The 22,861-nt window shown below is 35.7% G+C and overlaps 1 protein-coding gene and 1 pseudogene across 1 annotated transcript in view; both read right to left on the reverse strand.

The window, feature by feature from the left end:
* THSD7A (thrombospondin type 1 domain containing 7A) overlaps positions 1-22,861 on the reverse strand; it is a 427,016-nt gene that overhangs the window by 167,919 nt on the left and 236,236 nt on the right. The gene's annotated exons all lie outside the window — the stretch shown is intronic.
* On the reverse strand, positions 20,183-20,636 carry LOC129502955 (dolichyl-diphosphooligosaccharide--protein glycosyltransferase subunit DAD1-like; annotated as a pseudogene).

The raw sequence follows: 22,861 nt of genomic DNA on the forward strand, positions 1-22,861 counted from the left end.
ACTTTATTTAGGTAAAAACAAGGTCATATGAGAACCATAAACAATATCAAACATTCCCCTCTCCCAGACAATGAGTGAGCGCTGCTTCTTTAAAAAAAAAATTATTGATTATAGCTTTAACCTCTCTCCAGGCTTTCCTCCTTCCAAATATGATTTATCAAGATATCCTATCATAGAATTATTCTTGCTTCCTTATAGCATTCAATCCAGAGCAAAGTCCACTTGTTTAAATTCTCCTAAAAATCACTTAGTTGAAACCTAGATCCTGTTAAGTACTTCCTGACACTCTTACTAAGATGCCATCCATGGCTGCCCATAGTATTGGTTCTCCCTTGCTCAAATAGTAATAAACCCAACTTATTCAAATACAGGTGTGTTCCTGATGGTCTTTGGTTAAAGAGCACAGACAAGTCAATATATATAGAAAAACAAAGAATATTAAACATAAAATTAGAATAGGAATTCCACTTGTGGATAGAGTGGGATGTATTTATTTCATAAAAAATGTTTATTGGTATTTACTATGTGCTAAGCAATGTTGCAGTATTGCAAGTACTTAACAAATACTAATTTATTTAATTCTCACAAAACCCCATGGTGGTAGGTATTTCAATCATGCCCATTTGGAGAGAGGCAATAATTATGCCCCAAATGGGGAAACTAAGTATGGAGAGGAGAGATTAAATAACTTTCCCAACATCACTAAGTTAGAAAACTATAGATTTGGGGTTTATATCCAGGCAGTTTGGCTTCCTCAGTGTGTATTTCTAACTACTACTCCTGTGATCTTGGAAGGATACATGAAGGAGTTTCAGTAATATGTAACATATCTATATAAATACAGACACACACAAATACATTTGAAATAGATCATTATGAATTAAAAATATAGTTAATGGAGATTACTAATATGGTATGTGTCATTTTAATGTAATAATATAATGACGCTGTCAAGGTAATACAATTTCAACCCTGGTAGTCCATTAATGAAAATTATTTTGACTTTTGTGTGTCAGGTGGGAATGAAAACTAAATTTCTATCAAGAACATGCTGTCCAATTAAATTACTATTAAAACAAAATGTTCTGCACTTATACTAATAAGAACAGATACTTCTATTGAATTTACCAAATTAATTTTTTAATCCTTACAGCAATCTTCTGACGTAGGTACAATCGTATCCAGAATTTGAAGATGAGGAAACTGAGGAACAGAAAGGTTAAGTAACTTGCCTATGATCACACAGCTAATTAGTAGCCGCTGGCATTAGATTTCAGAGATGATGCTTTTAGCCACTCTCCTGTACTGTGATGATGATTAGCAGAAGCCATATTCTTCTCCATTTCTTATCTCAACTTCCAGAAGTCTATAATATGAAGAGTGGCTTAACTAGAACACATACGTTCTTAAAACAGCCTATTTGGTTATTGTTGTGAGGGGTGACAGAAGGAAGTGGGAATATTCATATGGAAAATGAATCCTCAGTATTTTAATAAGAAACAGTTGAGATTCTCATCCATTTTTAACATCAAATTTTCAAAAACTAAATAATTTTTGTTCTAATGTCAAAAAATATGCCACATGTGTATTTTTAACTGTTTTTCACCATGGAAATATGCATTCAGATTCTCAAAATATTTTAAGTCATAGATCTTCATATTCAGTCTATTTTTCAGACCCATTTGTAAAATAATATGCCTTCTCTGCAGTCGTTCAAAAAATATATTAGGGTTCAAAGGTTGAAAAAATGCAATAGTTGAATAATTCATTCATCCATTTAGCAAAACAGCTGAGCATTTTAGGCATTCAAAACCTCCTGATGTTGCTTTTATTGTCCATTGTCTTCCCTGAAAACCCACCTTTTTCTTGAAATAGCATTGTTTCTTTTACCAAGCTTATTTGAGTGCTAATTCACCATTACAAAGAAATTCTATTGGATTTCAATCTTAAATTCCATATAGGAACTGACAAAAGAGAAGCCAAAGACTTAAAAATAAAAATCAGTTACAAAGAGCTTTCCTTTTCTTTGTTATTCTCTTGTTCAGTCAGTTAAAAGAAATATCAAATGTCTTTTTTGTGTAAAGCCCTACCATTGTATTAGGAACCATATGCCAAAGGTGCTGCAGGGCCAATGACAGTGTCAACAGTGATATTTTTTTGCTTGTTTCTCTTAATTATTACAAATGTGTGGCAGTAACTTAATGTATATTTAACCAAAGTAGTTTTAATTCCAAGAAGGTTCTATTGATAATTTACTCAACACCCACTTACATGTCACCTAGAGGCACTATAAATTTACTCTCAAGAATTGATGTCAAGCTAATAAAGAAAGCCTTTATTCTGAAAATTAACCAGGTTCTACATGTAACAGTGATTGCTTAAAGTTTTTTGAAGATGGTCTTGCATATTATTCACAGAAATTTCTTTTATCTTTTAAAGGCTAATAAATGGGGATATAAAATCCATCAAGTTCTTTTTAATAATATAGGGCATTGTTTTTAATATAAATACTTAATCTTTAATCAGTTTTGTAACTATATTTAAAACAATGGTTGAGAATTAGCTCTCAATATTTAATGTGCTTCAAAGCTCCCTGCCAGTCCTTTCTGGCTATGATTAACGCAGATTGAGCTGTTGTTTTTGATTAATCTTTTCTTATATTAACCCAAGGCACTACACAGATCTTCCTTGATGTATGGTGTTATGTTCCCAATAAATCCAATGTAAATTGAAAATATCATTAAGTCAGGAATGCATTTAATACATGTAACCTACCAAACACCATAGCTTACTTAGCCTCGCCTACCTTAAACATTTTCAGAACATTTACATTACCCTACAGATAATAAAGTGTTGAATATCTCATGTAATTTATTGAATACTAAAAGTGAAAAATGGAATAGTTGTTTGGGTACAGAATGGTTGTAGGGATACTGGTTGTTGACCTTCATGATCATGTAGCTGACTAGTAGCTGCAGCTTACTGCTACTGCCCACCATCATGAAAAAATATCATAGCACATATTGCTAGCCCTGAAAAAAAAAATCAAAATTCTAAATTCCAAGTATGTTTTCTACTGGATCTATATCACTTTCACACTACCATAAAGTCAAAAAATTCTAGGTTGAACCATCCCAAGTCAAGGACTGTCTGTATAGGTTTGGGAAGCCCACATAACAGTTTTTTAGTTTGTTTTCTACATCATAATTAATGCCAGTACCCACAGACTTGTTACTTCCGTGCAATTCATAAATCGATAGCCTTGATTTTCATCACCAGGCCATCCTACTTGTTTACATTTTGCTTCTTCTTTGCTTGTGCTTGCTGCTTGCTGCTTGGATACTCTCTTCTTTGTGTTGAGATTGCAAATCAAAACATTTGACTGATATCATAAAACATTAACCAATTTTCTTTTTACATTAAACTGCTTCAGAGCTGAGCTATTAAGAGTAGTCCCTGAATTTGGAATTGTGATACTTTTACATAGGCCTCTTGACTTTTTGTTTGTTTATTCTTTGAGAGGTAAATCAAGAGGTATACTTGGTTTTAGTCAAGTGGAAGTTCCAGTGGATTCATTTAATAAATTTAGATGAGGTTCTCCCCAAATATTCCAATAAAGGATATTTAGGTCCAGGTTAAGAAGTGAGTACTCCTCTTTCTTACTTCTCGGTTGTACATTCTAGTTTCAATTTGTCAATTATGGATGTTGAGGAGATTGACGATGAGGAAGGAGCTAGCACATGAACACTAGCTGTGTTGTAAAAGATATGGATAGACTTCTGAGAAAAACCTTCACTGTAAAGGACTCAACACACACGACAAGTGGTTTGCTGTCTGAATCCTGCCTGTTAGCAGAGTCAGGAGGACACTGAGTTATGGGCCTATTCTTGTTCTTGTGTCCAGCCTTTACTCTGCTGGGTTGGGGTACAAGGCAGAACACTGTCAACATCCCTACCTGCTTCTTTCAGAAACTCTACTCAGCGTCATAGGCATTGTTCTTTTGCTTTGATGTCTCCGTTCCTTCAATTTTTATATCAGTATCATCTTAGCAAATAGAAACTCCTTTAAGGGTCTAGCTTCTACATGAGCTCACCTCTTGTTTCAAGGATTGATGCAGTTTTTTCTCTATTTGTATATGCTACTGGACATTTTAGGGACTTGTAAAGAGAGGTCCATGTGCCTATGTTCACAATGCCATATTGCCTAGAAAAAACTATCCTCATGCCTTGACTCAAATAAAACAGAATGATGCTATCTTTTTAAGTATTTATAGAAACAAACATATGTCAGATAATTTCTCTCAGTGACCCTGATTCACATGAGACAAGAATTTTTAAAAATATGTGGGACTGTTCAAAATATCCATCTTCACAGCAGTCCCAATCATATGAAGATTTAAATTTCACAAACTGTATCAACAGCTTGATGAGGACATCACTCTCCTACTACAGGGATGTACCATCTGTTGCAACACTGCAAATATGGAGTTGGGTTCCCCTCCCCCTTTAAAAAAACAGGACATGTTGAAGCACTGTCTATGGAAAACTTACCCTGAAATTTTCCAATAACATATCAGTATTGACTCAAATTTCCATATACAATGTCCTTAACTTGAAAATAACATTAATGCATAGTGTAAAGTAAAAGAAGCAGTTTGGCACTTAGATGTTACCACAATAAAATGACAGAGAATCTTAGTAGTTAGAATTTCAAACAACTGCAACTGTTGTTTCAAAGTGAGTAATAAAAAAGAATCAAAATATCTAATCAAACAAAGTCTACAACTAACTCCACATACTTGCTATAGATATTATTCTGATGACCAAGTGTACTAGTCAGCTAGGGCTGTCATAACAAAATACCACTACCTAGGTGGCTTAAATAGCAGAGACTTATATTCTTATAGTTCTGGAGGCTTTAAGTCTAAGATCAAAGTATTGCCACAGTAGAAATCTGGTAAAAATTGCAGACAACTACCTTGTTGCTGTGCCCTCACCTGGCCCTTTCTTTGTGTACACACATCCCTGGTGTATGTTTCTCTTCTTGTAAGGACATCAGTCCTATTTGGGTCAGGTCCAACTCTTTTTTTTTTTTTTTTAGGTCCCAGTCTGATGACTTTGTTTAACCTTCATTACTTCTTTAAAGGCCCTATCTCCAAAAAATGTCACATTGAGGATTAGGGTTTCAACATGTGATTTGGAAGGAAAGGGACACAATTCAGTCTGTAACACCAAACTTGATGGGATACTGAAGAAAGAAATAATCTGTGAATAAAGACCTAAGTGTAGTCCAGTGTGTGACCATAATACACTGACCTATTTTATCAACTCTTCTCTGTTCTGGGGGGAAAAGAAACTATGCTAAACTTGCACTCATTCAAGTTTCTCCACAGCAGATTACTGCCACTGTGACTGTCTGACCACACCTTATTTAGAGGCACACAGATGTAAGTATCTCCAACATGAGCTTTTCTGTTTTTCCTAAAATTTTCCATTATTTTCTCAAAATCTCCATTTATAGAATTCTAGGTATAGAATCCTATTTCCTGATTATTGTGTGGGCAGAAGAGGAACTTGCCAAAACGTTTGGAGAAGTTTTATGGCTTTTTCCTCTAATGTCTTGGAGTCAAAAAATAAACTACAACCTGGAACACGGAGGAATGGCCAAAAGCACCATTTGTGGGTTGCTTTGAATCGTAACATCAAAACTACTCACCCCTACAAATGAACCATTGTGGTAATGAGTTACTTGGTTCCAGGCCCACTCAGATTTTCTAGCCCATCTAGTTATTTTTGCCTGTCTCAGATCTGATGCTAATTCTAGTCTAAATTCTCTATTTAGTCCTCTATAGTTATTCTTTAATTTCTCCCTATACTTTGTCAGGATCAGGTCTACCTCATGAATATTTGCTTAATTAATTCACCCAACAAATGTTAATTGAGCATCTACTATATACCAGACATATACTGTATACCTGGGGTGCTTAGGATTAAGCAGACAACAAAACAGACAAAGGTTTTTGCTTTCCTATAGTTAGCATTCTCATAAAGGGAGTGGGGAAACATAAGATGAACCAGAAGCTTAGTAACTAATAACTGACACAGTATGGTATAAGCAAAAAGTGCTATGAAAAAAGAGGGGCACCTGGGTGGGTCAGTCAGTTAAGCAAGCATCTGCCTTCAGCTCAGATCATGATCTCAGAGGCCTGGGATTGAGCCCAGCATCAGGCTCCCTGATCAGTGGGGAGTCTGCTTCTCCCTCTCCTTCTGCCCCTCCCCACCATTCCTCTTTTCTGTGTCTCTCATAGAAATAAATAAAATCTTAAAAAAAAAAAAGTGCTTTGAAATAAAGAAAAAAAGAGCAAGGCTCTAGGAGTATGTGTGTGGGAGGTGGGATACAATTTTAAATAGAAGGGTCACATCTAGCCTTTTTTTTTTTTTAAGGATTTTATTTATTTATTCATGAGAGACACACACACACACACAGAGACAGAGAGAGAGAGAGGCAGAGACACAACAGGCTCCATGCAGGAAGCCCGATGTGGACTCGATTCCAGGACTCCAGGATCACGCCCTGGGCCGAAGGCAGGCACTAAACTGCTAAGCCACCCAGGTGTCCCTCATTTAGCCTTTTCGAGAGAGAAATATTTGAGATAAGGCTGAAAGGAGGGGATGGAGTTAGCCAAGCAAATGTCTGTGGATAAAGCATTCCAGGACAGCAAAGGAAACCATGTACCTGGAATGAAAGGAGCAAAAGGCAGAGGAGTCAGAGATGGGATCCAGCAGTCAAGAGAGGGTAGAGAGACTGACTTTTACTGGGAGTGAACTGTAGCAGGGCTTTGAGCAGAAGAATGACACAATCGTTCTTTTAAGATATAAAAGACTGCTCTGCTGCTGTGTGCAGAATCAATTGTGAGAGCGACATGGGACACAGGGATATCTATTAGGAAGCTATTGCAATAATTCAGGCAAGAGATCATGATCCAGACTAGGGAGTGAAAATGGAGATGTAGTGGTCAGATAAATATTGAAGGGAAAGCAAGTAGAATCTCCTGAGGGGTGAGTCTTGAGAACAAGAGAGATAAGAACCAAAAATGACCCCAAAGATTTTGATTAAATCAGTCAATGCCCAGCCCTGGGTTGTCACTGCAGTTTCTCCTTGTTCTTGACTTAAACTGTGATCACTCTATTCTCTCATACTGCTCACCCAGAAGATCAGGGTCCTGTGCTCTATACATTTCAAAGGACAGAAATCCCCTCTGTTTCTTCTTCCTGTACCTCCAATTCTTGCCCTACTCTGCTCCACCTCCAGTTAACCTACCCATTCCTGCAGCTGCCAGCTGAATCAGCAGGTGTGGACTAAATGTCTGGTTTGACATTTAAATAGCAGAGTTTCTTGACACTTTCAGGGTCTCCCTTTAGACTATAACGTGAGGGCCACTAATGTTCACGCTACTCATGGTTTAAGACACATAAAATAGATGTTAAGCCTCCTTGGAAAAATAGCAGTAACATTTCTGGGATTTTTATTTAAGTCTAGCATGTATTTTTTAAAAACAAACCTAAAAGGTCAAACATGAATGGGTTACAACATCACCTGTTGGAAAATGTCATCAATGTAACCTTAGAGCTTTCTGGAATTTGACAAAGTTACTCGATTCTGAGGTGGTGGAACAGAAATCAAGACTTTTATAATCGATGCTTAACCTTACAACAGTGGCTTTCTGATTTTCAGGCCATGCAACAATTTATGGTAGGGATGACGGATGATGACAAGGTTTTGTTTTGTTTTTGACAAGGGTTGTTTTAAGGAAGGAGACTCCTGGGTATGATCCCCAGTAATTCCAATTCACTACATTAGGATTGGAATCTAGGAACGACCTAGGAATATGTATTTTCAACAAGCACTTCAGCTGATTCTGACGCAAGTAATGCTCATAGTACCCTCTGAGAAACACACCTATGGAGGATTGGATGCCATAGCACCATGGCACTAAATGCTTACTTTTTAGAAAATGTTATGTACATTCCAGAACACAGCTCCATACACTTTGGTAAAGAATTGCTTGCTATTGTTTTTGGTCATAAGAATATCAAGAATTATTTCTCCAGTGGTATTTTATTTTTCCTACTGGTGACATATTTCTTCCTGGACATTTTTCTAAGCCTAAATGCACATTTTTATTTATGGCAGCATATAAACTGGGTTTGGATACTTTCCCCAAGCATACATTATACTCTTTTTAAATAAAACTGCTGAGAAGAATGATACTGGTGATTCAAAAACATCTGCCACCGTAGATCTCAAACCTCCCTAGGAAATCTGCCTGGAGGTTGGATATTGGTCATCTCCCTGACTCACTGTTATGGGCTGATAGTACTGTGTCTTAGGGAAAAGGGAAAGATTCTTAAAGCAGGTTATCTTGTATATCTTAGATATTAACCTCTTATCAAATTTGTGGTTTGCAAATACCCTCTCCCATTCTGTAGGTTACCTTTTCATTCTGCTGATGGTTCCTTCTGCTGTGCACGAACATCCTAGTTTGATGTAGTCCTGCTCACTTATTTTTGCTTTTGTTGCCTCTGCTGTTCATGTCAAATGCAAAAAACTAACACCAAGATTCATCTCAAGGGGTTTACCTCCTCTGTTTTCTTCTAGGAGTTTTATGGTTTCAGTTCTTAACATTAAATTCTTTAATTCATTTTGAGCTGAATTTTTATTAGTTATTAATGAGCCCTTCTTACATTTTATCTCACAGGTTTCAACTTTTTAATCTCAACTTTATGTCTTTTACATTTATGTTTTTACCGACTTCTAGTCTACTACAGTCACCCCAAATCTTATTCATTTTCATTTTCATTTTTTATTCTAATGGAATTTTAAGTATTCTATTTATTACGTCATTACTTTTTCTCTAAATCTTTCCTTTCAATTTAGAAATTCTACTCCTAATCTCTCCTACTATTATATTTAAGTTTCTTTTTCTCATATATTTCAGACTTCTTTCCTCTGGACAGCAAAAATGTGCTGTATGTGCAGCAGGGTCATCTTTCACTTTGTTGACTTTGTTTATTCCCAAAGCATCTCTGAGTGTTAAAAAAAAATGGAATGGACTTTTTTTTTTCACATTATGCATCATTCAGAGTTTACATGGAGAGCTACTTGTTTTAAAATTTATTGAGTCTGATACAGAGAATCACTCAAAGTAGAGAAAAATACATCAAGCAAGGAGGGACTCTAGGCAAACGGGTTGGGGAGGACTTTAAGCTTCTGGCTTCACCTTGATGAGAGACCAGGTGGTATACTACCTGAAAAAGAGCTTTTGAGATGGTATTTAGGAGCGGATCCAAAACCGGGTATCTGGTCTCACAGGTATTTAGCCTAGTTCTTGTATTTGCATGTCATGATAATTTCTATCTCTGTTCTTGATGGATTCATCAAAGGACCTTCTTGGCTTTTCTCAGCTCCTTTCTCTGGTCAGAGGAGAGTTTCTCTATGGGCTCAGCTGTATTTCAGTTGGGAAGCCACAATGATTTATAAAGATTGATATGAAATCAGCTGGCATTAAATAGATCCGAGAACACAAATATAAGAAAGGGAAGAAGCTGGTATTCCTTTGAAGACAGTTTTGGTTTTACTGGATAAAGCTCTTTGGAAATGAGGAAATGGTGGAGGGTCCACAGATCCTTAATTTATCACGCAAATGAAAATTGGGATGTGATTCTGGAGGAAGGCTGAGAACTGGGCTTGAAGGCACTCACTCAGTGCTCAAGGTCTAAGCTAGAATTGTGGGAATGTTTTGCCTTCACAGGACTATTATTGAATTACACACTTTTCCCCCCTTTGTTGAGTGGAAATTTATTCTAAATCATAGGCTGTACTTTATATTTTAAATCATATTGATTGAGACCTTACTATATGCCTGGCATGATTCTAAGTGCAGTATATGGATTCTCTCATTTAAAATTTTGACAGGTTTTAGTATTTCCATTTTATAGAGAAGGGAACAGGTTCACAGAGAGGTTAAATAATCTGTTCAGTATCACATGGCTCAGGCATTCTGTTTTCATAGTCTATACTCTAAACTGCTTGGTGATCATTTCTCTCAGCTTTTATTTTTCTGAAGATGTTAGTTTGTCATGCCTAGTGTTGACAAATATATTCACCATCTATAGAAATCTGACAATTATTTTTCAGTGAAGACACTGTTTCATTGTTCTATGGCCTAATCATTGTCTCCAATGAAATTTCAATCCTCATTTGTTATCTTTATTCACATGTACATATCACATGGTTTTTTTTCCTTTTGCTGCTTTAAAAATACTCTATCTTTAGATTAAACAATATGAGCATAATGTATTTTTGCTATTATTATCTTTGTATTTATCCTGCTTGGGGTTTGCTGAGCTTCTTAAATCTGTGATTTGTTGGTTTCTTTTTCAATAAATTTAAGAAATTTTTGCCATTATTTCTTCAAAAAGGTTTTCTGTTAGATTAGGCTCTCTCCTCTAATATCATTAATACCTTGATACTATTTCATCAGTCACTGAGTCTCTGTTCACCTTTTCCCAGCTCAGTCTCCTTCCTCTTTGTTCTTCAGATCTGATAACTTCTACTGATCTGTCTTCAAGATCACTTGGCCTTTCTTTAGCAATCTCCCAATTGTTAACCCAAGTCAATAAATTTTTTATTGTATATTTTTGTTATATTCTTGAAGTTCTATATTTTTATAATGTCTACTTCCTCAAACTTCCATCTGTTCATGTCCCAAGACAATCTTATCCTTTAAATCCCTCAATGTATGTATAAGTTTCTTAAAGTCTTTGCTTGCTAATTCTACTATCTGACTGAGTCATCTTAAGGTATTTTTCTATTGATGTTTTTCTTCATGATGGGTCTTTTTATCCTAATTCTTTGCACATGAAGTAACTTTTTAATCACTGGACTTCATGAATGGCATGTTGTAGAGTCTGGATTATGTCATCTTCATTTTTAATTTGTTTCTATTTTATATCTTCCTTTATAAGTTTTGTTCTGTCACACAGTTAAATTGCTAGAAAATCCTCCTGATCCTTATAGGTTTGGTTTCCTTTGGATTAAGGTTTGTTTGGTTCAGATTTGAGCTTGGTTGTAACAGTGTTGTCCTTACCCTGAAGTCATGGTCTTTCAAAGCTCAACGTGTTTAATGAAAATTCTTCACCATCATAGGGCTGGAATTCTGATGCCTTCCAGCATGGCATTACCTATACAATTACCTTTCAGCCTTCACTTTGCAGTACAGGTCTTCTGCTAGACTTCACAGAGTATAATTCTGTACATGTGCAGCCCATCCATGGGCAAAGGACCTATGATGTATCTCCACATGGACTCCCAGACTCTGCTCTAGTACCTCTAATACAGAACCCCTTTCTCTCTACCCAGCCCTGAAATTTCCAGTCACTTTAGCAATCCAGAACTTAGATGTTGGATGACTTGGTTCAATAACACTTGATAACATGCTTGCTTTCAGTTTTCCTTCTGTCAGTAAAGAGCTTCTAGTAGAAGACCAGAGTGATCGATTACCTCACAACTGTGATCACAGTCTTTACTGTTTGCTATTTGATGTAAAAAAAAATAGGGGCTTTGCATATTTTGTCCAATTTTAGTTATTCGTATTGAGAGAATTCCAGTTACTTGATTATGGCTTGAAGCAAAAGCCTAACAATAAGTTTGGTTTTCTAAAGATTTAAAGTATTTACTTAGGCTTATTATTTAGAGGTTTTGTGATGTATTTCTAAATACACATCTTAGAATATTCATCTCTCTGGCTATTAGAAGGAGAAATTTTGCTCAAGTAACACTAGTTGCTAATTATATGTATCAATGCTTGGGGGTCATTACTAAGTCCATTTATTCATTTATTCAGTGAACACTTGTTATATATTATCTATTTTGTGAGTGATATTTTCCCCTAAGTAGCTTGAAGGGATTTATTAATACATCTATTTAACAGATGATGCAGCCTGAACTATTCTCTGATGTTGTTTTAAAACATTTATTTATTTTGTCATTACAAGAGTGTGTGCAGGGGAGACAAGCATACCTGACTGTTACGATTAAAGATGTCAAAGAGAAAGATCAACATATAGGAGTTGGTCCCTCAGAGAATTTGGTATATATATTTTGGTATATTTGGTGTGTGTGTGTGTGTGTGTGTGTGTGTGTGTGTATGCAAATAATACCCTGGTAATCCAAATAATATTATTCCCCAGTTATTGTCTCTCACATCACCGTATTTTAATCTTCTGCATAGTACTTATTGCTACCTGTTATTTATTTCATTTGCTTATAGTCTCTTTCCATAAAATATAAACTCTGTGACAGAAGGAATCTTGTCCGTGTTATTCACTTCTCAGTTTTTAGCATTTAAACAGTGTTTACACATAGAAGGCACTCAGTAAATATTGGTCTAATAAATGAATGACTTTCTGCCATATAAAATTGAAACATGGGCATTTTCATACATGTATAGCTTTATTATCATGAAATAGGAATAATCTTAACAGATCATTGGCTCTGAGATCTACCTGCTATTTAAAAGAAGGCACACATTCTAAAACCAGTATCATTGAAATAGTTCAAGCTGCATGATCTGTTGAATAGATGTGTTAATAAATCCATTAAAACTACTTAGGGGAAAAATATCACCCACAAAAATATCACTTTTGCCCAACATTAAACTGGCTTACAATTAATAACTTTAACTCAATGGCACAATGGTTACTATCACAAGCTCTCAGGAGCCAGACATTTTGATCTACAATCCTGAATATGATATTTATTAGCTAAGTGCCTTGGTAAAATAATTTAATCCCTCTGTACCTCAACATTATATAAATATAGTATTTACTTCATAGATTTTCAGTGAGGGTCTAATAAGCAAATAAATGTAAAAGAGAACAATGTTTCACATAATTCTCATATTATTATTATTATTATTATTATTATTATTATTATTATTTCAGGTTAATTCATTTAATTCCATAGATTTATTCTTGGGAGTCAGTTTATCTTGAAGAAGATACTGGAAAGGTAAATTGCTTCTTCTAAGAGATGGCATTATTGTTGAAGGCAGATCTCCCTTCCATGTGTTTCAGATTTTTGCTATGGCTTATAAGCTGTAGAATAGATTTATGACCTTTAATTTTCCTTTATCTATGCCTAAAGTTTTTCCTTGCCCTGCATCTCGTTAGGCATGGATTCATCCTTCTGTTCGAAGTGAGATAATATTTTATTCAAGTTTATGTCTTTGTCAAGCCTTTCGATTTTCCTTTAGGAATGCTAATCCTTTCCTCACCCAGATGATGACTGGAAAATGTGTCCCTGCATTTAACTGCACCTAAATAGAAACCAGAATAGCGGTACTCCAGATCCTTGTGTCAGGGGATGTAAGGGAACTCTCTGCCTCTCAATATCTATCAAAGCTCTGAGGAGGGTTGCCTGAGGGAATAGCTGTGCATCCATTTGTTTAGATATTCTCAACTCTATCCCTGGGTTATCTTGCTTAGCAGAGACCTATAAATCTGTACTATATCACATCAATCCCCACTGATTTGCCTTTCCTGAGTTACACTTATATTTAAGCTAAAGGCCTACATTGAGGAAAACTGCTTTAATAAAAAGCTTCCATATAAGATTCATTGTGGTGTTTATTATAAAAATGTTAATAAGGGTATAATTTAATATAGTTACAGTGTCATCTTTATGAAGGTCTACTGGTCAATGTTTTTCAGACTCCAAAACAGAAATTGTTATGCTTTTCCTTTAAAAATGTTTTCTATTGTCTAATGGACACTGTGAATTTCATAAATTATGTAGCATTCCTCTTTGCATGGGCTATTATAAGCTTAGAGCCAAAACTTGTGGTCTTTAAGAAAAATCACAGGATTTTATAGGATACATTTTGTACATTATTTTTTTATATTCATTACTGGCATTCACCTACTAGCATTTTTCTTTTGCACCATATTACTTATCCACTTATCCCTAAAATCACTTTATCTCCTTTTACTGTATGCACCTACATAAAACAACATGGGGCATAGGTAATTATTAAAAATCACATCATTGAATGCAGGATATTTCTTTTCTAACTGTGCATAGAATAAAAGCTACTTGATGAATTCAAGTCACTCTCAAACCATCAATATGAGTTATTTTCCCATAAAGAATATCTACTATGGGGAAATCTACATATTTTTTATAGAAGACAATCATTACCCCCTCTAAAGCATACTACATACAGCACAAATGCATATTGTTCATGTGAAAACATTGACTATAATTCATAGCCAGCAGCTGCAGGCTTGATTCTGACAGTAAAAAGTCTGGGACAAAAAGCAGATCACATCAGGTGATGATACAACACAGTAAAGGCACCTACTCATTGAACCATATGAAATTGAAATTAGTCTACGGATCTTGACCTGCAAAGAATAGCAATTTCATATGATTCAATATAATACAGGTTCAAATAACCATTGACAAGAATCCACATTGACCTTAGAGAACCATCTCAGGAATAAACTTCTTGGGTTGAATCCTAAAAAGGCTTAAATTATGTTTAGTTTTCCTTCAATTTTCTGTTATTAGAGGCAGACCTCTATGGTACTTTTATTTATTTTGTAATAGAGATAACATCAGATAATATAATCCACTTACTTTGGTGATTTTGATAAAGTTGTGGACAGTGATTGTACCCTGTCATTTACTCTGAAGCAAATTCACAGAGCAGGGGAGTATTATTAGAGTTTAGATTCTGAAGCAAAACAAACAAAAAAACCCCACAAAAACAAACAATGACCCAACCAACCAAACAAACAAAAACTGGCTTTGAGTCCATCCTCTGTCTCTTACTGTTTTAATAGGTGTAGAAAATTATTCTCCTTTTAGTCATGTATTAATGGATAGATATTATCTATCACAACATGTTAGTTTCTTTTCTTATCTCTTTGTTATGCATATATATTTGGAAAACAGTAAGAAATGGATCAAGAGCTATCTTGGTGAAAAACAGGATTTTATTTCGAAGTCTTTTAGAAATTTCTCATGAAGTAGGATACTTAATTGATCCAAGCCTTTGTAATCAGACCTAGCTGAGAACATGTAAAACAAGGACTTTTCTAATAATTCTTTTTGTCTCCATATTGTCATTAATATTATTTGGATAAGAAGAGCTAAGTTTTCCAATGCATAAAGCTGTCTAATCAATGTGGTTTTAGATGCCCAGAAATTCTGGGCAGATGGACCAGTGTGGCCTTCTCAGGCTGTAAAACAGGGAAAATGTTCTTTTTTGAGCAACCAAACAATCCCAGAGTTCCTGTAAGTTTTTCCTTCAGAATGCTTGAGCAAGAGTGCTGCTTAAATTTCTCAAAGATTCAGCATCACAAAGTAAGGGAAGCTGTGATTATTCTGCATCTCATAATGCTAGCAGTAAAATTGGTTATATTTCTTTTTAGTTTGGATTAATACAAATAAAGTCTACTCTTTCCAAGAAAGGAGAAATTTTATATATAATGTAAGTACACCACAGAAACTTGGGACATATTGTAAAGAGACTCCATGAATTATATATCCTCTGTTATGTTTCTCAACTAGCAAGGCTGGTGTACCATTATGCCTTTGAGACATGTAGATGTTTTAGAGTAAAACTATTTTAACTATCTCTCCTCTTTTCTCAAATTAACCAGAAAAGTAAAGACATAAACAAAAGCAATGAATATTCATTTTGGCAAATAACAAGTAAAAGGCCTTATGCTAGGATGTGTTTTACATATGTTCTCATTAGGCCTTTGCAGAGGACAGGAAAACAAAGAAGCATAAGAATGAAGTTGGTGAGACACAGAGATGAATCTGAAATTTTTTTTTAATTTTTATTTATTTATGATAGTCACAGAGAGAGAGAGAGGGGCAGAGACATAGGCAGAGGGAGAAGCAGGCTCCATGCACCGGGAGCCCGACGTGGGATTCGATCCCGGGTCTCCAGGATCGCGCCCTGGGCCAAAGGCAGGCACCAAACCACTGCGCCACCCAGGGATCCCAAATTAAACTCTATGAATCAGATGACCGAGAACTCAACATCCTCTGAAGGGTTTTCTTAGTCTTAAAACATTTCTAAACAACACAATCAGCAAATCTCCCCAGGCCTCTGGTAAGAGTGATGGACATTAATACTAAAATTTAGGAGGGAAAAAACACCATGTCCTCCTCAGAAGTTTGAAATACTGGGGTGGGGTGGTGGGGTGGGGTGGTGTGGCATAAATATCCATGAGAGAATTGTAAAATAATAGAATTATATGTAATCAAGTGGAAAATTGTGTAATATAGTCTGAGAAAGCTATTGGCTTTGGGTGAAGAAAGATCGCTGACATCTTATGGTGTGAAAATGATTATTTGAAATAGGAGGAGGTTATTTGGGATAGTTTGGGGACAATGGCTGAAGGGATTTTAATGCAGAAAGTAGAGGAGCATCAAGAAAAAACATGACAGAGAAGATAGAGATGTTAACTGGTTTCTGTTGCAACATAGGTAATCCTTATCTTAGAGAAAGTCCTCGTGTATAGGCAGATAAAGTCCAGACTGACGCTGAGAACATGTAGCTTTGTTGAATATTAAAAATGTGAAATTGTAAAGAAGCACATAGAAAGTATATAATTATAAGAATATAGACAGCGACTTTGAATTCTTGAATTATGGTCAATATACAATTTTTTTTTCACAAATTACTTCGCCCAATAAGAGGTATTCTTAGTGGATTCCAGTTTAATAACATAACAATACGGATCCTGTATTTTCAGTGTATTTTTGTGGGCAATAAATGGTGAAACCTTTCCAAGATGAATCTGTTGTCATGGCTTCCTTTTCCCACTGCTATTCTCCCTGGTTTATTTCCCTTTTTATTGCCCATTGCTTTTAGAAGGAATAAATATTAATGAGTTCCACAATGTAGTTTGTACTCCTCTGTTAACACCGGTGAGAGTAGCTACTCCCTATTGAGCAATCATCAGCAAGGCAGGCAACAGTCAGCCACAAACCATTTCTTTTACATTCTTAGAGAGCAAGAGTGTGCCTCTGAAAAAAAAATGCTATTCATTCACCAGTAGGCATCCCTGAGTGCTTGTTTCAAAATTCCTTCTGGTGCTATCATTCATCTACAGCGCACTGAGAAATAAGTGCTGAAGGGTTACAAAAAGCACATGGTACTACAGTCACTTGACAGTGGCAGGTTATGTGACATCTTATACACCATCTTTCTTTCATTAATGGAAGGTCCTTCTCTAACAGCCATGGATGGCTTCATTCTATCTGAGGTTACAGGTATGCAGTAAGATGAAACAGTATCTGAGAGTGTTAGGTGTTTGTCCTCTCCAATTTCCTAGCTTAACTACTAGCAAGGCTTCATGGTTTTCCAAAGATTTGCAGCCCAGGAAGATAAAACCAGGGCTTGATGAATGAAAGTAAGACTGGTAGTAGAACTAAAAGTTCTACTTCACTTTGGAGGACATCCAGTGACTTTTCCCAGTCACTCCATTTTCCCTGCTCTGCCCTCCCGAACTGTGGAAAACCTCTTTTCTGGACATTCATGCCTTTGTTTCTGAGTCTCATCTTAAGGCAGTGATTCTTTTTGGATCTAACAGAGGCCAAAAATCTGTTACAATTCGGGACAGATTTATTGAGAAGCCTATGAAGCTTAACGTTTAGGGTCCTTCTCATATACACTCCCCTTCTGAGACCCTGGCAGAGATCTTAGTGATTTTGTATTTGGAATTTTGTTTTTTAAAAAACTTTTTTTATAATAACAAGAGTCCCTTAAATAATGTAAGCTTTCACGTTCTGGAAACCTGGAGCTTCTCTACCCCTATCCCAGTTTCTCCTATAGTTTTGGAAAGGCTTTTAAAAGGACTTTTATGAGCTTTATGGAAAAAAATCAACTCTTGATTATAATCAGAATGGTGCTTATGAAAAAGACAGAGATTCCTAAACCCATTCCAGACTTACAGACTCACAATTTCAGTGGATAACATGTGGAATTGTTGCATTTTCTTAAAGCATCCAGGTGATACTTAAACTACATTCTGAGGATATATACTTCGTGCAAAAATAATTCACCCAGTGAATGAGGGTAGAGGTTCTTTATTAAGGGTGGGCCATGGTAGCAGTGTTCTTTCAGGGCTTAATTGAAGAATCTCAAATGGGTATGTATGTAGAATTCTCTCCATGTCCATCTTGTGAAGGGTCAGTTCTGAAACCCCAGTAAATAAAACTACAGTTCCAAGGTTATTCTTATGCTATAAGGACAGGGATTAAGTCTGCTTTTTTAAAACATTCTATCTTCAACATATAAACCAGTGGTGCAACTTAGTAATTGTTTAGTATTTACTGAGTGAATGAAGGAATATCAAGTGGGATATTCAAATTTGTAGCACTTCATCAATCAGATTGTGATTGACGGGCAGCCCCGGTGGCTCAGTGGCTCAGCAGTTTAGAGCTGCCTTCAGCCCAGGACGTGATCCTGGAGACCTGGGATTGAGTCCCACATCAGGCTCCCTGCATGGAGCCTGCTTCTCCCTCTGCCTGTGTCTCTGCCTCTCTCTCTCTCTCTCTCTGTCTGTCGTGAATAAATAAACAAAATCTTTAGAAAAAAAAGAGATTGTGATTGACATTCAGACAAGTAACACTTCGGAGAATGGGCACAGAATAAGTTTAACATTAAGTCACTGATTCCAACTGTTTGTTTCCCACATTAAGCACTTAATCTTTGCATCAACCAAATAATTAACATAGTGTCTTAATAAATTCAATCAATATTGTCACTGTCATGATATCATTATTACTATTGTTTTCTTGTAGACTGGGCATTTGGGACTTAAGTTTAAGTATTGTAAGTATTTCATTAGACTTCACGCTGCTAGAGAAATTCCATTGCTTCTAGCATGTTACCATCTCTTTGGGGCATAAAAATTATTTTCCAATGTTTTATCCTTGTTAGCATATTATTTACATATTTTATCAGCATAACATCTATGACTGTTTTAGACACCAACATAGGTAATACATTTTATCCTCTCTAGGTAATAATTTTTTGGCATGATTACTTTTGCTTAGGTAATAATGCCCATGTATGTCATGCATCTTTCCCACTAGCAAACTGAGGAAAATGAAAGACAGACAGCGAGAAAGGTTTGATAAACAGGTACTCATGAACTTTCACATGTTCCTCTCCCTCCTTTTTAGTTAGTTTTTGTCTTTTTCTTTATTCCTTTTACTTTGTCCTTATATAGTGGATGGACTGAAATCTCACTATACTATATCTTAGCATGCATATATCACTATATTGCTTGGAAATTGTCTTTGTTGATTTTGTACATTCTTGTCTTTCATAAAATCTAGAAATTTTTCTCATCTTTTCTATTCATTCCCTTATTTTGAACCTTCTTGTTTAATTCTGCATGACTTACTTCACTTTTATTCTCAACTCCTATTTTCAATGTTGCATTTTGAATAATTTCCTTCCATTTGTCTTGAGCTTATTAGTAACTGTTGAGCTCAATCTGTCTAATCTGCCCATTTATGTTCAGTAAAAGTACTTTTCAGTTCTAGAACTCCTTTTTATTTATTATTTTTAAAAAATCTGGTCTTTTTTGATTGTGACTTATTATATTTAATGTTTTAATTTTTCTCTTTACATCTTTAGTAAGTTCTAGCATATATCATTTATGGTCTCTAACTCCTATTTCCAATATTTCCAACATTGCAAGTCTAATCTTAGTATTTGTTAGGGATTTAAAATCCTGTTTAAAATGGATTATTTTTTCCTCATGTGCTTTGCAGTTTTGATTGTACAGTTTATCTGGGGAATTACTGTGGTTAAGGTATTCCCATCTTCAGAGTTTGGGCTTTTACTTATGTCAGGAAATCTGGTAGCACCATTGGCCTAATGTCATTTCTTTTGTTTGTTTGTTTTGTTTGGTTTTGAGTGGCATGGAGTTTTTTAATTTGGAAGGCAAAAAAGGTTACACTTAATGGGAAGCAGAGGTCATGTTAATAAATGCCCATTACAAAGCTGCTCTAACACAGAAGCAAGGAAACTTCTCTGGGCTCTCCACCTACATTTGAAATCAGAGTCGGTAGTTACGTATTAATCTGAAGAAAATCCACAGGTCCAAGTTGCCATCTCAAACGTTCTCATCCAAGGGAAATCAAAAAGTGAACATTCTTCTAGTCTCCCACTCCCCAATTAAGTAAATGGGAATAATTCAGCCAACGAAGTTCATTACAACAAGGTGCAGGATGGTGCTGGCAAACAGAAAATCAGCAAAGGTTCACTCTGGGGAGATGCCTTGGAAATCTGCTTTGTTCTGTGGGTTGATCTGTATCCTGAGGCAAACTGCTAGGATGAAGCTCCCCACACAAGAGATGAAGCCCGAGACAAAAGAGTTGAAGGGGAAGGTCCCCATGAGGAGACAATAACCGAACTGCAGTGCCCTGGTCAGCAGTATGTACAGGAGGTACGCGTCAAGCAACTTCAGGCGCTGAGGAGTGGAGCTCAAGTACTCTCCTAGGAACCGCGAGATAACCCACACTACCAACGCTGACATGACTACACACTTGCTTCTCTTCTCCAGCCTGTGCTCCCCAAACTCCCGGTGAAACCCCCTAATGCCATTTCTTATATTAATTTCTCAACTTCATGGTCTTTGAACAGAAATTTGAAACTTAACTAACTAGTAGTGAGTACAGGCCCATAGCTGGAATTCGTAGGAGAGGGTTATTCAGACTGAGGTTGAGGCTGATTGTGGTTCCTTTGTGTTCTTCCTTTGCAGGTAAATTGAGTTTCTCTACTCATTTATTGGTGCAATAACCCTTGAAGAGTGATGAAGTAAAGCAGTATTTCTGCTTGTACTCTGTTTTTGGCTGAAAATTTTATGTCATACCCCTTAACTGGCATCACTCTTCCTGAATCCCTGTAATGTATAGCCCTCCTCCTGTATGTACCATCACTGCCTGAGGGCAACCATGGAAAGTATCATGTCAACCTTCTTGGTTTGTTTGGGAAATCATTTAGTTAATTAAGATCTCAGTTCTGCTCTTAGAAGCATTTAAAACATTACTGTATCCTGTCTAGGTCTTCTGTAAGGGGTGATCTTCAGCTATTCTAATCTGCCATATTGCTGGAAATGGAACAGAAGAGTCATTTAACAGGTATTTTTAGGCAAATAAAGTTAAATAGTGTGCATAAAGATTCAAGGCCAAGCAGAAATGAAAATGAGACTTCTGGATTAAATGTCCAGGCTACTGTCCATTTCTTCTGAAAGTAGCCTTAAGACAGAAAATTCAAGAGTTTTTTTAAGCTATGTATGTAGCTAGAAAAGAGAAATAAGATAAATAAAGACGTTCTCTTAAACGAGTGGCCAAACTGAAACAGTGCATGACTTTTGACTTTCCTCATTTGATCTAACAACTAGAGCATGTTTCCTGTATTCAAAGTCAGAGGTGTGAATAATTGTTTATTCAGGGATGAAGGTTGTGTATGATAGCCCCTTGCTGATCTCTTAAGCGTATCTGAAATGTTCAAGAAATAATTTTCAGACAAATTAAGGAAAAATGCATAGCATTTTACAAAGGGGAGAGTAAATATGTCAAACAACAAATGTTTATTAAATGTTGACTAAGTCAAAGGTATTATAAGCCCTTTTTCATGTTAGAATGGCTTCCAAGCTGTCTCATTTTATTTATTTGTTATATATTTACATATATATTCTTTTGATTGCTTTTTTGGTTGAATACTTCTTGATATCTCATTAGTAAGCTCTTTCTCTGATAAAAATCCTTAGTTACCTTGGGGGTAGACCACTGACCAGCTTAATCTAATTCCCAGCATGTAAGTTTTTATTAGTTTCTATCCCAGCAGCTGACACCTCTTGGCAACTCACTTTCTATTTTGTTATCTATTCATCACAAATTTCATAGGGTTAACAACCTTTCTCTCCCACAAAATATCCTGAGAAGTAATTTCCGAGAGATATCTGATATTTTCAGGGATTTCCTATGTTTTAGTTATTCTATAATTGTATCACAGTACTTTTTACATCTACTACATTGGTGTAAACTGTTTCCAAAAGGTAGCTTGGTGTGACTAAGTTCCTTTTTCAATTATCTTATTAAGATTAGTAGAGCCCAATATGAACACTTTTCACAATTTGACAAATTGTGAAAAGTGTTCATATTTTCATTAACTTATTTCAACAAAAGTGTTCATAAACCAAATTTTATATATTTGTATATATAATTATGGTATCCTAGTGACATTTTTAAGTCAATAAATTTAAAAATCTTTTTATGTTTTTCTATAATTTACATCTACCTAATGATGCTATTATAGAAAGTCAAGAATCAGGAATGCACTTCTATCTCAGAGGTCAGCTTTGATACATTTCTAGAAAAACAGTAAAAGTAAACCACTATCTTTCCTAGATAGTTTAAGAATTCTATCAGAAAATGTATAATATCTAATACACATTTCTGATTGAAATGGCATGTAAAATGATCTCACCTACCTGTTATTTCAAAAGTGATGGATAGGAAAGGTGCAGCACTAGACTTCGACGTACTCTGATATTTACTTTCTGAAATAACAGGGAAACAGCACCATAAGCACAGCCTTTTTTTTTTTCCAAAATAGATTTGATTAAAGTGGGCTAGTTTGTGGAAACTGTGGATAAACGACTATAATTATAAATAATCTGCATTCCATTTAAAGATGGTGACTATTTTATTCTCCCTATTTCTTTGCAGAACAAGGGAAAATAGAACTCTTTATTCA

Source organism: Nyctereutes procyonoides, unplaced genomic scaffold, assembly GCF_905146905.1.
Source record: "Nyctereutes procyonoides isolate TBG_1078 unplaced genomic scaffold, NYPRO_anot_genome, whole genome shotgun sequence".
Classification (NCBI taxonomy): domain Eukaryota; kingdom Metazoa; phylum Chordata; class Mammalia; order Carnivora; family Canidae; genus Nyctereutes; species Nyctereutes procyonoides.